Source organism: Aythya ferina (assembly GCF_964211825.1).
Source record: "Aythya ferina genome assembly, chromosome: 3".
Taxonomy (NCBI): domain Eukaryota; kingdom Metazoa; phylum Chordata; class Aves; order Anseriformes; family Anatidae; genus Aythya; species Aythya ferina.
This window is the reverse complement of record NC_140298.1, coordinates 90,863,526-90,878,337: the sequence shown is the minus strand read 5'-3', so window position 1 is coordinate 90,878,337 and position 14,812 is coordinate 90,863,526.

Here is a 14,812-nt window from a genome sequence, read left to right as displayed (position 1 = left end):
CGAATAGACAGATTCATGGGAAAAAAAAATAAAAAAGAATTTGTTTTTATCTTCTAAAAAAAAAAGGGGGGGGGGGGGAAGGGGATGTAAATAGTAGTCTAAGTAAATTTTATGGATTGTCCTCAAGTTTCCATCTGACTGGACTTCTCTAGTCGAATGAAGAACCGAAGCAGCAAATTACAACTGTAGAGTGGTCTTATTCTGCATAATGATAGTGCTGAATAATCTCACTGCTAAACTCCTTTGCTTCCCATGACATCAATGTATTTAATAAGATTTGTATTATCTTTATTGTCTAAACTATCAGTTCCTGATAGTTTAAAAGACATTCCTCTTAAATTTCAGGAAATATATGTCTTAATAGTGCAAGTCTGAAGACATTTCCAAACTCTGCTGAAAGTGAAAGAGCTGTTAGCGTCTGCCTTTTTTGAGTTTATCCAGGGAATTTCTTGGATAAGCTTGTACACTTGTACATTCAATATATATATTATATATATATATATATATATATATATATATATATATATTGAATGTACATATATTATATGTATATATGTATTATATTATATGTATATATGTATATATGTAATATATATATTCAATATATATATTGAATGTACATTTACATACATGTATATATAATATGCATATATATGTATATAATATATATATTGCAATATAGAATAGTGGAGGATAGCATAGGATGCTTGAGAATTTTCTCTCAATGCCTACTTGTTATAACTTCTATATGTCATATTCTTCTCTGTACAGAATGTGAATATTAACACTTGTTCCTTCTGTCATAAGGGTAGTAAATGAGTATAAATGAGTATAAATAGAAGGTACTTGGAAGGTATTTTAAATATCTAATATATTCAGGGTTCAGTTGACAACAAAAGAACACATTATACAATTTATATTGTATATAAATATTTTGTGTATATATATAAATGTATATATATATAAATGTATATTGTGTATATATATAGTATATGTATATTGTATGTATACTGTTTATATATTCTGTATATATATATTCTGTTAATTTACTCTTAATCTGACTAATGTTTTCACTATAAAGTAGTCCGAAACATGTTTCAGTAAAAAATGATTGAAATTCTTATCTGAGAAACTCACTCATATCTTTTCCCCTTTCTTTTTGTGTCATACTCCCCATTTCAATGTCATTCTTGGTCCCAGTTGCAGCCTCTCTTGAACACAAAGGGTTATGCCATGTTCTAAGAAACTTGTTGCCTTCTTCAGGAGGAGTATGGTATTGATGCTCCTATTCTGCAAGGCACCTGCAAGGCTGTTTCTCACACTCCTCTCTCACTATCCCAGCTTCTGTGTAGCAGCTTTTTTTTATTCTTTTATTATTATTATTTATTTTATTTTATTTTATTTTATTTTATTTTATTTTATTTTATTTTATTTTATTTTATTTTATTTTATTTTATTCCTTTTTTAAATATGCTCTCACAGAGACGCAATCAACATTGCTTATTGGCTCAGCTGTGGTCAAGCTTTTACCTTACATGGGGCAGTTTCTAGATTCTTCTCATAGAAGCCACCCCTATGGTCCCCTGCTACAAAAACCTTGCCACATAAACACACTACAGCTCTCTCTCTCAAGCCAATTTATATTATTTTCTATCTTTTAGGTGAAGCTTGAGTGACTCTAGTTATGCATATCTTGGTTACAATTAGTGCAAAATGTTCTCACTTTTGTTTAAAGGTATAGGCTCCAAAAAATTCAGAGGCCATGCTCAGTGAGGGGTGATTGCACCTTGGAGGTTCAATCCAAGGCTTTTGCGATGGAGTTGTGTTTTGATATTATAATGATATTAAAATGAGCAATTTTCAGCAAAGTGTAGCATTTTCTAAAAAAACATGACAGGCCATTGGCTCAGGCTAGCAAATGTGCAGCTTTTGCTTTTGGTGTGCACAAGAACAATCAAGTTTACATCTTATCACAGAGCCTAACCTCAGTGTCTTCACTCTACTCCATACTCCATACAGTTCCTCACAGAGTCAGCACACCAAGTTCCCCTGGTGCGATTAACAGGAGGCCTAGGGAACTTCTATGTAATGCAGCTACACTCCACCGTGGAAGCTTCTTCAATGCTGTACCTTTTCTTTAAAATGTGTGTGAATATCAGTGTAACTTCCAAGTCACCTCAGGCAATTATTCCACAACTACATATCAGCAAATAGACAATGCATGACTTAGCTGGTGTAATTGATATTGCTTCACCTTTGATTTGCCTTTTGGTTTCCTCCTTCCTCTTATGAACATATTTTTTTAAGGAAATATAATACTGTAAATGAGAAGTAAGAGAAATTACAACATAATTTTTCAAAATTTTATTTATATTCTTTTATCACATATAAAAGTAACATTTGTGTTACTTGTGTTGTGTCATACAACAGAATGATTTAATCTTCTATGTAGATGGAAAATAAAGTGTCTGCTATGGTTGCTTTTCTGTGGATTTTTTTCTAGAAAGTGTGTGGGAGATCTAAAATAGGTGAGGACTAAACTATGTGAAAAGTTTAATTTAGAATACTTTTTAAAAGAAACTTAGTCATTCTTTAAAACACACACACACAATTTGCTTTTCATTTTTATGGTTAATTCTTGTTGCAGGAAGCACGGCCGAAAGCACAACAGACACCAGTATTGTCAGATCATGCTCCATTTTATTGCCCGAATAGCCTAGCTTTTATAGTGAACTAAACAGAGGTGGATAGTGTCTCACACAAGATTATTGGTCAAAAGCACTCAGACAAACAACCACAAGAAAACAACCCCACCTGCAAGAAAACAACCCCCTTGTGATTAGCAGTCACAGAGACCTTGTCCTTGAAGCCAGCTGCTGGTAACAATATTTTTCTAAATTCCTCAATTGGATGATGTGGGAACGCTGTCATGGGAACTTCTCATAGTTGCCTTGGTAGCTTGGTTTGCTCAGCTGCAGCAAGCCATGGGATCTTTACTGTTTCAAAAAATCCCTCAACAAATTCTGTATCTTAAATTGCCATTTGTTGTAGATGTGGAATTTGAGAAGCTTTCTTTCTCATAGACTTCCCCCTCCTGCTGTTTGATCACACAAAGGGGTCATAATTCTTTGTTTATGATCATGCAATCTGTTCCTTTTAGTGTCTCTAATATCAAAAATAAAGTATTATATGTGTGACTTATCAGTATCAACAAGTAGCAAACAGATGACATGGCATGGACAACAATATTGAATATCAGAGTTGAATAATTCCCAAATCTATAAAAGTAGAAGAAGTAAAAGTAAATTTAGTAGGTTCATTTAAAAATGAACAAACAAACAAACAAACAAAAACCAAACCTGACATCATGCCTCAGGGGAAAGAAAAAAAAAAAAAGATTATTTTATGTTTCATATTTTAGAATTACATGGAATAACATAAAAAATGGGAATGTCAGTAGTTACAAATACACTTTTCATCTTGGAATGAAAGGTAAACTAAGATATTACAGACATGAAAAATAATTTCTTATGACCAAATTCTTGCAGACTATTTGGAAATATTAGTAAACTGGTCCATAGAATGCCTATCTATTTCACTGGAGTTTCACATAGTTGTGAGGGTTTGGCTTGTAAGAAAGGTGTTACAAGATTAGGATTCATCTTAGTAAAGGAACACTAGGTATGGAATGGAAGCATCTATAGGGCAAAACAATGGTAAATCATTGCAGTCTATCCTCATTTATTGTATTTCTCCTTCATTAGAAGAGTAAATTGAAAATCGTCATTAGATACTCTACCAAATGAAACTAATTCTCATTGTTAATGTAAGTAAAATCCCAGCTGACAAAACCACAGAAACATAAATAAAATTAAAATTAAAAAAAAAAAAAAGAAGGTATAATTACAATTACTCCTATAAAAAAAATGAAAATAAAAAGATACTGTTGACTCTGTTTGTTCACCTCTGTCAGAAGGTCCAATCATTTTACACTAATCTACGTCTACAATACCACAGAATTTCTTTTTTATTCCAGTTCAAGCCTGTTGCTGAAGTCAACCATACTTGTTATCATTTCTCTAGTACAAATATTCCCTCAGCACTGACATCTGCTGGTGATCAATTCTGTTCTCAGTGCTGTAGCATACTGCAGCCCAACACACTGCCGGTTCTGCCAAGGGAAAGAACATTTGGTAAGTTAATGATCATATGATTTCTGCACATAATTTTGTATCTCTATGCCATGCAACAGCGATCCATCAGTAATTATAAGCACAAGTAGACTTTTCAGTTGTAGCAGTAACATAGGTAGAAAGTACAATTTCATTAATACTATAAAATATCAAATAATTAATCACGCACACACACAAAGTGCTGGAGGAAACTCCAGCACTGAAATTTAGTTATTTCTCAGGTAATCAGTTTCTTCTCGACAGACTGTAGGGGAATCTCTAGTCTGGCTCCTGGAATATCTCTTTGTCCTCCTTCATCAATCTTGGCGTCTTCAGGGCTGATTCTCTGACATTGCTTTCACTCCTCACTCTTACAGCTTCTGTGGAGTGTTTTTTTACCCTTTCTGTCACAGAACCACTACCAACTAGGCTGATAGGCAGATGCTCAGCTTTAGCCAGCATCTGGAGATAGCTTGAACCAGCTGTGTCCTACAAGGGGGCAGCACCTGGTCTCTTCTCACAAATGCCACCCCTGCAGCCTTCCCTTATCTTGTAAACACAATACAGTTGTAGTGACAGATATAACTTAATATCTAGACATTTATTTTGAGAAATTCAAATTCTGTATTTGAGTTGGTTTGGAATTTCAAATAACAGAGCTCTGGAATTCTGAATTTCCATAGTAAAACTACAGTCTTTCAATATGGAAAGTCTAACTTCTGAAAGAGAAGCTGTTACTGATAGAGAGACTAAGAATTTGAAGGATATTTATGAGAAAATGACTGGAGAGATCTAGCAGAAGAGTTGGAAAGAGATTAATTTCTAGATCAAACACACTTGAGAGATTTCGTATAGATAAGATCTATACACTGCTTTTAAAAGAATATACGAACTTGGCATGTCTTCTTTGCATAACAGGTCATTAGTACTAGCATGATACTTGAAATAAAACATTTTCTTTCTAATATTTACATTCTTATTGTTTTGTTGTTGTTGTTGTTGTTGTTTTAGCTTGTAACTCATGACATTAAATATAAAGAAGAGAAGGGGTAAGGACAGCAGGAGAGAAGAGAAAGGGAGAGGAGCCAAAAAGCTGCATGTTCTGCGTCAAAAGATTCTCAAGAAGATGTCTCAGTGGAATATTCATTAAGCTTAGATTTTTCATTATCCAGTTTTGCTATTGAGGTATGCTTTTTAGTGATCCTATAGAATAGGACATATTGTCATTTTCTATTGAAAAATATGTTTAATATATGGACTTAGTATTTTTGATGTCTAGCATTTTGATGTCAATGTTCCAGTAATGTTTATGCTAAATCTCATGTTCTGACTGTGTTTTGAAGCAGGTAGAATTTATGCATTTGGCTCCATCCCAGATATAACCATTTATATGACAAGAACTGTCCACATATGCAAGAGATTCCAAGAATTATGATGAGTACCCTGCAAGTGTAATGCTGTATAATGCTATATATAGCATTATAAAATGCCATCTTTGGTAACTGGAGAATAATGCTATATTATTCCACCGCTTATTTTGAATTCTCTCTAACTTTCAGGAAGCAAGACTTCCCTCATGCTTTAATCCCTTGTTTTATATTTCATAATGAAAAGGCTAAATATTAAGGTTTTATATAACACCTTTGCATCTGAGTAACACACAGAACATTTTGTTTTTAAAGACTTGATATTGCTCACGTAAGCTTTTCAGAACAGAAATTTAGTCAGCAAGAAGAAAAAGCTCTGTTATTGAGTGAATTTACTTCATGGATGATAGACAGTCCAGTTTTATGATATTTTAAAAGAACTAATAATGAGAAGTTGAGAGGGGCTAACCAGACCACCGGTGGACATGTGTTCATTCAAGTTCTTTTCCATAATGACTTTTTTTTTTTTTTTTTCCATGCTTTATCAGGAATTATTAATATGGGGAGCATTTAATATGCTCCCCCAAGCTGGATATGAAAATAAAAGTATTGACATATGATATATTGATATATTGATATATTTAATATGGATATGAAAATAAAAGTAAATAATTAACATGTTAAAAACATATATATATATATTAATTAAAATTACTTTCCAAGTGTCCTTCACAGATTAGCAGATTTAATTACCTCTGACTGATGATACTAGTAAACAACTTTGGAGTCAAAGTGGAAAATGACAACTTTAATGTGTGCTTTGGAAAGCCTGCTCCAGTGTTCAAGTTAATTACTCTGCCTTAATTCCTAGATTGTGTTATTTAATTCAGTTTACACAGCTGCTGAGGTTCCTATGAGGTAATATGGTTCAAATAAATGACCAGACTTATCCCTAATGTAATTCAACCTATGATGCTAGAACTCATATAAAGGATGTCAAACATTAAATCAAACTAACTCTATAACTAGTGTCCAGTGGATGTAACTTTTCCCCTAAATATAAATAATGCTTATTAAAGTATAAACAAGTGCAATTGCATTTACTACATTTATTTTAGTGGATAACAAATTATCCGCTAACAAAATAGTTCTGAACTATATGTAATGTAAGCCTACTCTTGTCTGTGAGTTATCAGAGTATGCATACCACATTGTTGCCTGTTGTAGTTTTTAAAAAGACACTATTTGCTGTCATTAATTTATTTTGTCTTCAATTCTGGGAAAACGATACAAAATTTTATTCTTGGAATAAATATAAATTTATTTTGGAATGCTCTTAATAGCTCAGTGGCATTCCAGACATCACAGACCATTAGTCTGATTGCAACAATGATAGATTAATTCTACTTGGATCACCATTACTGATGACTGGCAGAAATCACTAGGTCTAGAAATTCATTATTTGAAATGACACAATGACATGAATTATTAAGTAGTATTTATTCTCTTCAATTAGACAGCAAATACAGTCAGGGAGGGTTTTTGTATATGTGTTGGGAGTAGAAACAAAGGAAATTAAAAGGTCAAACACATACGTAATCAAAAAACTTGCATTTCATTGCAGGGCAAAAAGAAATTGTTACCAGTTTCTTGAATGTTCTTGGTATCATAGCTGGTGTTATTAACTAGAAACAGCTCTGCATAGTTTTATTTCATAAACTATTTTTATAAATGTCTTTCTTGCAGCAGATATTTTCAATGTGTATTCTTCCACAAGGGTGAGATTTATTTTTTTTTCTAAAAAAGTCTTCCTACTCTTACCAGTTAGATAAACATATATTTTTATGTCCAATTATTATTTTTTTCCTTCTCATATGTAAAGAAATATCTCTAAAGTCATTAAAATGAATAAAGATTTAATCCAATATCATGAAACGCAGACAGAAGTTTTTCTTAGGTAAAAGCTAAAATCATTATAATACTTTCCCACTAGTGATACTCCTTGAAATAAACAAGACTTCTGCAAATAGATTTTTAATTTTTAATTTTAAAAAATTAAATTTTTTAAATTTAAAATTAAATTTTAAATTTAAATTTAAAATAAATTAAAATTAAAATTAAAATTAAAAATTAAATTTTTAATTAAAAAAAAAAAAGTAATCACCTGTGGCTATCTGTGCATTCAATTACTCTCATAAAGCACTGAATGTGATGATGATGATGCTAATGATAATTTCATTTTGTAAAGCTAACAAGGATCTTTTTCTGTATGCTTATGATCTTAGAAGGTAAATATATTCAATAATGCAAATAAGACTTAAATCAAGACACCAATAAATGGAAAAAAGTAACACTTTCCTCAGAAAAGTAGAGGAGCCCATTCAGGATGTATATCTTGTATACATTACATATCTAAACTGATTAACAAGTCCCATACCATGATGATGTCAAATCATAGCATATGTTAAACAAATTGATTTCAGTTATTTAGATTACATATTCTTACATATTCTACATTTTGAAATTAGCACATTTGTTTTAACATTTTTACACATATTATTTTTTCTATTCAGCCATGTGGTGGGTTGACCCCAGCTGACAGGTGGACTGTCACTGTTGTGGTTTAACACTGGCAGAATTTTCAATTTTAATTATCTTAGCAGATATTTTTGCCAGCTTTTGATGTGCCAGCTGAAGATGTCATTTTTCCAAGCAAAGAACTCACATAGCCTAAACAAACTGTTTCTCTAGCAGACAATTAGTTGTAAAGGTTTCCAAATAGCCACTTAAATGTGATATAGATATTAGTAGTATGCCTTGATTATCTTGCTTCTTCTAGTTTTAATTAACTTTCTACAGTTCTGAAATACATATTCTTTGTTTTCACAATGCTTGTGCAGTCCAAATCTAAAAACCATTGCACTTATGAGGGCATAGTTATTCTGAGAAAGAGCTGTTTAAACTCTGATTAACTATACAATAACAAGCAAATAGATACTGCTACATAATTAATTTTCAAAATGTGATTTTAAAGGCTAACATAAAACTCTATGAATCCACTGTTTGTCTCTGACAGGGCTCAGGAATTAGATGGAGCTGGGGAAAATGCAACTGGAAGAAAACGGACATATAAGAACATTTCAGATTAACTCTTGTTTTCTATGGCCTGGAAAATCAGTTGGTATGTAGCTCCACTTCCACATGACAAGGGGTGTCCATCTGTTTCGCTTCTATAAAAAGGACAGCAAACAATCACCACTGCCAGAAATAATTCAGTCTAAATGGCTTGGACTACTGAAGTCTGTCAAAGAAAAGAAGGGTCGGAAGTTTAGCAGAGAGGAAGACTTCTGACCTTCATCAAAAGACCACCAGAGTACACTGGACAATGAACCAAGGACTCTAGCACTCATGTGAATAGGCATGGGAACCTATGTTAATGATTCTTCAGAGACCTAATGAATATGCAAGAGACTTACGAGAAATGAAATGAATATGTATATATCACATTAATATAAAAACACTGCCAGTAACCCTTGGTGTGCGTATCTCTGGAGATATCTAAGGCCTGTTTGGACGCCTACCTGGGCAGCCTGCTCTAAGGAACCTGCTTTGTCAGGGGGGTTGGACCCGATGAGGGAATAGGTCATCTGCCTCTCCCCCTCATGAGGAAGTTGTAGACCGCAATGAGGTCCCCCCTTAGCATCCTCTTCTCCAGGCTGAACAGGCCCAGTGACCTCAGCCACTCCTCATACATCTTCCCCTCTAGGGGAAGGGCCACCATCTTCTTCACCCTCCTCTGGACACTCTCCAACAGTTTAATGTCCTTTTTGTACCGTGGTGCCCGGAACTGCACACAGTACGCGAGGTGAGGCCACACCAGTGCAGAGTAGAGCAGGACAATCACCTCCCTCGACCACCTAGCAATGCCGTGCTTGATGCACCCCAGGATATGGTTGGCCCTGCTGGCTGCCAGGGCACACTGCTAGCTCATATTCAACTTGCTGTCAAGCAGAACCCCCAGATCCTTCTCTGTGGGGCTGCTCTCCAGTGTCTCATTGCCCAGTTTGTACATACAGCCAGGGTTGCCCCTTCCCAGGGGCAAGACCCGGCACTTTCTTTTGTTAAACTTCATGCGGCTGTTGATCTCCCAGCTCTCCAATCTGTCCAGGTCTCTCTGCAAGGCCTTTCCACATTCATCCGTGTCCACAACTCCTCCAAGTTTGGTGTCTTCGGCAAATTTGCTCAAAACATCTTCTAGTCCTACATCCAAATCGTTTATAAAAACATTGAAGAGGATTAGCCCTAAAATGGAGCCTTGAGGGACCCCGCTAGTGACCATCTGCCAGCCAGATGTGGCCCCATTTACCACAACCGTTTGTGCCCTGCCCTTCAGCCAATCGCTCACCCATCATATGATGTATTTGTTAAGTTGTATGCTGGACATTTTGTCCAGTAGGATCCTATGGGAAACCGTGTCAAAAGCCTTGCTGAAGTCCAAAAAGCAGAATAATCACATAGTTTCCCTTGGTCAACTTTTATGATCTTATCATAAAAGGAAATCAAATTTGTTAGGCAGGACCTTCCCTTCATGAACCCATGTTAGACCATCCAGAAGGCTATAGGATGAAATCAGGATGGAAAGACAGGCCTTCAGACTTTCATAAGACATGGTAATAGCTTTTGTCGTTTTACTTATTTTGCTCCTTGACTGGAATAATTAATATGTTCAGCAAAAACAACTGAAATAGGAAAAAAAAAATGCTTATAATCCTATAGCAATGAAGGGCAGATTTAAAAAGATAACAGAAATATATATATACATGTGCTTCGTTCCTTTTTGGTCAGCTGTCCAAGTCAGAAATATATAATATTTTAAAATATATCTGAAATATTATGCACTGTTATGTCATATTTCAGTCAAACTTTAAAAAGCTAAGATACGTTCTGTGAGAGAGAGACAGCTTTGCCTGCTTTACAGTTGGTTTAAGTCAAGCATTCTTCCATGAAATGTATTATGCTACACACCTCTTCCCAGTGCAGCAGTGGATTATGTTTCACCTGTGGAGATAAGAGTTGTCAGTGGGATTCTACAAGGAGTGATTGCTGATTCATGCTGTTCTTTTGTGCTTAATATTCTTTGAATGTATCCTGTAAATAGCTGGTAGCCAACTGTCTGCTGAAGACATGATACAAGAGTATAGGATAAGAAAAACGGTGTTGCTTAGTATATGATGCTCTTCCCATTCCTATTCACCGATCTTCTTAATGTGAATATTACCATAGCACAAGACTGAGTTAGATATAGCAGTTGTGGTACAAATGAGATTCTGACCTTTAACAGGTAAAAAAGGGTACAGTGTGTGCTTCTTTAGATGCTGAAATGCTTTGGAATATCTTGAGGACAAAAATAATGTTTCTTGTCATCCAAACACAGCAAGAACATGCTCATGTATTTTTCTACAACTTTTCTCATTGATGACTAGATTCTTCATTTAGCAAATATACATTGTAATTGTAGGAATATAAAGAACTATAACAAGATTCAAATACACAAAAACATGATGTTAGTAACTGTCAGTGCTAATTATGCTCACAGTTCCAGGAAAGCCATATAGAGATGTCTTTTAACATCAGTCATACATTTCAAGATGTGGCAATAGAATTTCAAGATATACATGTAATTTCATTTCAAGAGTTGGAATATAATAGAAATTGGACCAGGAAATTTGTTTTCATCCTGAAAAGCAGTAATAGCAACAGGCAATTAGACTAAGTCTAATTAAGAATGAGGAATTTTACAGGAATCAAGATTTTATTTATAAAAACCTTTTCATTAAATAGTGACAAAATGTTTATCGGCAATGTGATTATTTATTTATTTATTTATTTTTATTTTTTTCATATCATTCAAAGATGACTATGTAAAATATAACATCATATTACCTAATAATATTAGGATTAAACTAAATGCTACAAAGTGATTAGGTCAAAAGAAGTCAAAAATAAAAGCAGAAAAATATTCTGAAAATGACCAATATATATTTCAGGACTACCGAAATTGTTTGGATTTGACGATCTTTAAGATCTTTTCCAGTCTAGATGATTCTATGCATCTATGAAATTAAATTAGAAATCTAATAGTGTTCAACATGTGCTAATCAGAGATTTTCCTTTAGATGAAAGCATGCCTACCGAAGAATAAGTGTTCAATAGTTTATCTATTTTTTCACTAGTTTTGTATGTAGTGTGCTAGATACTTTGCTGAATGCAAGATATGGGAAATATCTACAGCTTCTGAAGAAAAGGACAATTTCAATATGCAAAAGCCTAGTGTCAGATAATAACCTCTTGAAGAAATCATACTGAATTAGCTTCTGGAAAGATTGGCAATACAGCTGTTATATGCAACAACAACATCAGTAGCAGAAGGAGAAGACAAAGGAAAGAAAGTAGAAGATAATAGTGCCCCACAGGGTTACCTGAAATAGACAGATGCAAGAACTAACGGGACCTCCTGATTGCTTTGTGTGTTTCCCTTAGAGATACTGAAGACAATTGTAGCTCTTAAAATAGTACACTTTTATTTTCTTTTAAGAGTGAAATAGAGGCAGAGGTAAGAGAAAGCAAACATTTTAGGTGTTAGCATTTAAAAGCAGAGCATCTGGCATCTTTGAGAATAAAATATGTCAAAATTCTGGTTCAACAGTTTTAGGTTTTTCTGTATAAACACTGTCTTCAGGGGAAAGGAAAACAAACAAACAAACAAACAAAACCACAGTGCCCACAGTGGACCTACTTTTAACTCCAGCAAAATCTATTAGCTAAGTTTTCTGGAGTTTGATGTTCATTAATAAGTAGATGTTTCCTCTTTAGCACTTCCCATTAAAAGGAAAGGAAATCAGAGATAGTGTCAATATTCACTGAGTTTTGTGTACTGTGGATTGTTGGATCTATTGTGTTAATTCCTTAACTTTTGTTGTTGTTGTTTTGTTTTTACATGTAACTATAAAACCAGAGACAAGAGACCAGACATAGCTCAAGGTTCATGTCTTATTAGGTTTGAGTAGTTCAGCTGTCTGTTTTTCTTTGTAATGATTCATCAAGAAATGATATTTTATCAACATTGAAATATCATCTGTTAGGGAAATGCCTATCCCCTGATCAAATTAATTGTTTACATTTCCACCAAAACCGTAAAATCTTTTACTTTGGTTTGTATCAGGGCTAACTCCTGTAGCATTTTTGTATAAGGTCTGATATGAGTGATTTGAAATCAGTTCAGCCTCAGTCTCTGTCACCTAGGTTGAAAGGTTTACTTGAATAATTTATTTCATTTGTGACTCAGCATTAAGTAGTGTATTGTAACGCCATTCAGCACAGCCCTTCAGGTTAACTACTGAAATATGTGTGCCAGATCTTTTAATTTTGCTTCAGTAGTTTTGAAAAAGCTCCCCCAACCCACCCAATACACTGATTAGGCAGACCTTTCTGTTTTATTGGAATGAATTACCGAAACTCCATTAAACAAACAACTCTTTTCTAAAAGCAAACCATTAAAATATATAAATCTTACCAATATTTGGCTTTGCATGATTTATTAATGTATCAGTGTTTTATTTTTGTTGGTTTTTTTTTTTTTTTTTTTTTTTAACTTAGAAAATTCTATAAAAATAGTAAAAATTCTATCTTATGTTTCACCTTGGCTGCCTAAATGTAGCTCTTCAAGTTAACTAGTGCTTTGTTTTTACTCTGTGGTGACATTTCCATTCACAAGCAGACTTCTGGGTTATCATTTAGAGATATTTTTTTTTCAAATTTTATAGTATATTGATTTTGAAGACATACATATTATTTGTATTTAAAATAGGAAATGAAAATATATGTTTGTCATATTGTTAGGTGATACCATTCATGTGATCATTAATTTTAATTTATTAAACATTGGTATTTCCAAGAATTGCAGGCAAGTTTATAATACATCAAATAAAAAAGTAACAATTTTGCACAAAATCCCTCGTGAAAATGATAGTTTTCCATTTATTTCTTCATTATTTTTGTTGCTTGTTATTCTAATCTAAAATACTACACCTATCTTAGGGCAACATTTCTCATTCTTACAGTGTTTGCAAGGGAACCAGCTCCAGTCTCCAGAAAAAAAAAAGGGGGGGGGGGGGGAGGGGTAAATACATAAATAAAATATGGTTAATCTTTCAGCCTACTAGAGTCTCTTCAGGGCTACAATTGTTCACAAGAGTTTTCCAGGCTCCACTACAGCTGGAGCCACAGTTCTGAATCTTGCTGCCCCACTCCAGCATGTCCTTCATCCTCAAAGTGGCAGGCAGAATACCATTTGGCAACAGCTGTATTAATGTCACTAAATAACCACTAAATACTGCTGAAGATGAGAAACATTTTGAAATCCAAAGGATCTTTGGCCATGAGTAATCTTCTGACTCCTGCAGAGGAGGATGAGATGTATGTGAGAGGTGCAGATCATTCATTATTGCATAGATCATAAAAATGCATAGATTTAATGTTTTGTGAAGTGATGATTTATTTGGACTACTGAGGCACATTCAGACAATCAGGAAAGAAAGTCAATTATAATTACAATTATAATTATAATAGAACAGGATTATAATGGATTCAGTTATAATAGGACAGTATTGAGCTTTTAAAAATATGTGATGATAAGTGTTCAGATCCTGGGGGAAAAAAAAAAAGCAATTTACTCTTCTGGAGTTTACTCTATACATTCATGTTAAAAAGCTGATTCTCATTTTTAGTGATATATTTCAACATGGTAAGAAAATCTAATTTCTTGCCCAGACAACATATTTGCTCTTGGGTAGGATTCATCTGCCTAAAAAATACCTATTTTCATTTGCCCTGTCCCTCAGTCTCTGACTTATCCTGATAGATGTAACACAGGATTGAAAAGAGATGCATGTCCTTCTGAAGTATTAATCTGGAGCCAGAAGGGATACCCCAGGGCACCTCAACTAGCCATACTTGCCTATCAAATCAGATTGATTGAGTTTTCCTTTGCCTGTGAATGTTTCAATGTAAACATGACTTATTTTAATGTTTGTTAGCTTCATATGTCCAAGTAATCTTCTGATTTTGTTAAATTTTACAATTTTAATATCTGATATAAAGAACACTGTTATTCTAAACAGGTTATACAGAAATGCTAGGTATTTATCTTAGACTGCATAAAATCACTACAGTACAGTGAAAATAATAGGAAAGACAATTCTAACTTCACATGTG